General features: G+C 43.4%; 1 pseudogene; it reads left to right on the top strand.

Annotated features, from left to right (window-relative positions):
* Nucleotides 1–923: 923 nt before the first annotated feature.
* LOC126195995 (5S ribosomal RNA) lies at nt 924–1041 on the top strand (annotated as a pseudogene).
* The last annotated feature ends 2064 nt before the right edge of the window (nt 1042–3105 follow it).

Genomic DNA, 3105 nt, shown 5'->3' with positions numbered 1-3105 from the left:
ACCTTACTCCTGGGTAGGGGATCAGAGAGACAGCACAGCAGGTCAAAGTCAAAGACGTTCCAGTGTCACAAGATCTGGGGTGGAGAGGTTGGTCGCGGCCTAGTGGTTCGACCATCCCCTCCACCGGGGCCCAGGAACACATCTGGGTGCCCGCGATATTATGGGAGAGTTACAGAAGACGGGTAAGTGAGCAGACATGCCCTCAGTGCTTCTGTCTCGATGTTCACGCGTGGAAGAGAGGTATTTGAATATTTGCACTAATTATTTTATTTCCTGCTTCGGATTGTGTAAGGAAATGAATTTTCTCGTTTAATTTCAGAAATTTGACCCCCTGTGTTAATGTCTCTGGTCTCCAGTTTACCCGTCATCCTCCTCACATAGTGAATGTCCCATGTAAAATATTGGGAGACTTTGGTCGTATACATTTGGCCAACGCAATTCCGTCTTGCCCCTAGAAATGTGTGTGCAGATTAGTATATAATACACCCGAGCTATAAGTTGTAAAATTGTAGTATATGAAAACTGGAACAATTGCTGCAATCGCTGTAAAGTCGAGTGATAATGTTTAAAATAAATAGGTAATCAATTGTCGTCAACCTTTAAAATAAATAGGTAATCAATTGTCGTCAACCTTTAACATACCCCAAAAATCATATAGGAGTCAAGTTAAAGGAATTCATTTAAAATACAAGATATAGAATGCAGGGACCCACATATCAGCGTGTGAGCCCTCCAGCCTCTTGCCTAGAATCGTACAGAAAGGCACGCTCTCTAGGTAGCGCTCTCAAGCTCCCCTCCCCAGTTATCCGTTGCGCAATTTTCGTTCAGGGCTTGACGACATCAACTTTCATCTGGCGTCCCTAGGCAAGGAGGTTTGACGGTAATCTTTCACTGCAAAATACAGTACATCGAAATATATGTAAGCCAATGGCCTTGCCGCAGTGGTAACACCGGTTCCCGTCAGATCACCGGAGTTAAGCACTGTCGGGCTGGGCTAGCTCTTGGATGGGTGACCATCCGGTCTGTCGAGCGCTGTTGGCAAGCGGGGTGTACTCAGCCCTTGTGAGGCAAACTGAGGAGCTACTTGATTGAGAAGTAGCTTGTCTGATCTCGGAAACTGCCATACGGCCGGGAGAGCGGTGTGCTGACCACATGCCCCTCCATATCCGCATTCAGTGACGCCTGTAGGCTGAGGATGACACGGCGGCCGGTCGGTACCGTTGGGCCTCCATGGCCTGTTTGGGAGAGAGGAGAAATATACGTAGAGTGCAATATCTATAAATTATCTTTGTGTCCTGGGGGGAATCTTGGTCATCTTACTTGATCTCAATATTTCGGAAGTAGAACACTTGGGGTCCCGTGTGTAGAAGTTACGACTGACAGGAAAATGAGAGGCTCCAGTTTAATGCTCTGGACGAAACAAGGTTATGTAAGCTTCCCGGTATAAAGTGGTTACGCAATATGTATTTCTCGTGCGTTGCAGGACTAGTATCGCTTTTTCACATTATTTCTTACATATAAGGCACTGATATAACTACATGTTGACTCTTGGGAACTCCGAGAAAGCCTGTGTTGCACAATTAAGATAACTTCAAAATAAGTACGTACGATGTGGCTACAACTATCCTTCAAACCAGCGTAAGATTAGATTACAGCGTTCTGTCGATGTCACTATGAGTCTGGGAGTAGCTTCAATTGGGTGAATTTTAGGACAGTACTCAGATTTGTCCAGTTAGGTGAAGGAATTATCTTTGTATTCTTCAAATGGTTCAAATGGCTCTGAGCACTATGGGACTCAACTGCTGTGGTTATCAGTCCCCTATAACTTAGAACTACTTAAACCTAACTAAACTAAGGACATCACACACATCCACGCCCGAGGCAGGATTCGAACCTGCGACCGTAGCAGTCCCACGGTTCTGGACTGCGCGCCTAGAACCGCGAGACCACCGCTGCCGGCCTCTTTGTATTCTCCTCGGTTGGTCAAAATAAGTCCTGTAAAATATAAAACTTTGTTGCTGACTAATACTTCTAGCATAATATTGCTCCGTGTTAGTCTGAGCAAAAATATGTGGTCGTTAGCCATTACGAATTATAAAAAAAGTAATTGGTAAAATCGCAGCGAATGACATACCATGTAACTGAATAAGTGAAGCGCAGATTATGTTTCACTCTTGAGGAGTGGACACACAGGAGTGATATTTCTTATTCCCATACCCTAGCGTGCGTGAGGACTGATTTCTTTATTACCACGCATCACAGAGTGTTTTGTTAGAAATCGATCACACTTAAGAAGAGGCCCTGAGAAAATATTATATCATTCTCGTTTGATCTTACTTTTTCGTTGGCTTATGCGAACAGCCAACAACTTAAGATGACGTATACATTGTTTCTTAATCATTGTTATTCCTGTTGAATTGTTTTATAATATTGCTTATATCATGAGCTAAAACCAGGATGAGCTGGTTTAGCTATTCTATTGTAGATTGGTTGTAATCTCGTTCCATATATAAACGAATTCTGAGTATCATTATCGAGGTAAGTTGCGATGTATATAATTGGAGGAGGGTCTGTGTCAAAGAGGATTTTCGTCGTAATAATTTAGCGAAGTGTATGTGAGAGGCATTCATATGTTGCACAACTCTTCTCGGGGAAAACATTCTCGGAAATTAACCAGTCAAACTCACAGTGTCGTACATCGCCTTCCTTGTAGGGTCTGTGACTGGAGATTGATGAAAGTCCCAATGAGACACTCGGGGCTACAAAGCGAACGGAGAGGGAACTCGCCGCTGTTGTTTCTATTTTCTCTATCTGCTCCATTAATAATACCTAATAAGGGCCCCACATCGAAGAGGTATCCTGAAGAATACGTCGAACAAATATTTTCTAAGGACCTCCATTACGAGTGGATGGTTACGAATATACTGTTTGCAGTCTCAAGGTATTAAGTATAAACTACAATGAGCGGAAGGTTATCTACATATGGGAACAGAAGTAACGCTGCCATTATAAAAATCGAAGGTCGCGAAACGGAAGCAACAGTAGAAACATGAGTGAGGCAAGGTTATAGTTTACCGCTTACGTTACTGAATCCATACAAAAAGC

The sequence above is a fragment of the Schistocerca nitens genome, chromosome 7, assembly GCF_023898315.1.
Source record: "Schistocerca nitens isolate TAMUIC-IGC-003100 chromosome 7, iqSchNite1.1, whole genome shotgun sequence".
Lineage (NCBI taxonomy): Eukaryota > Metazoa > Arthropoda > Insecta > Orthoptera > Acrididae > Schistocerca > Schistocerca nitens.
This window is presented reverse-complemented; position numbering and strand designations above follow the sequence as displayed.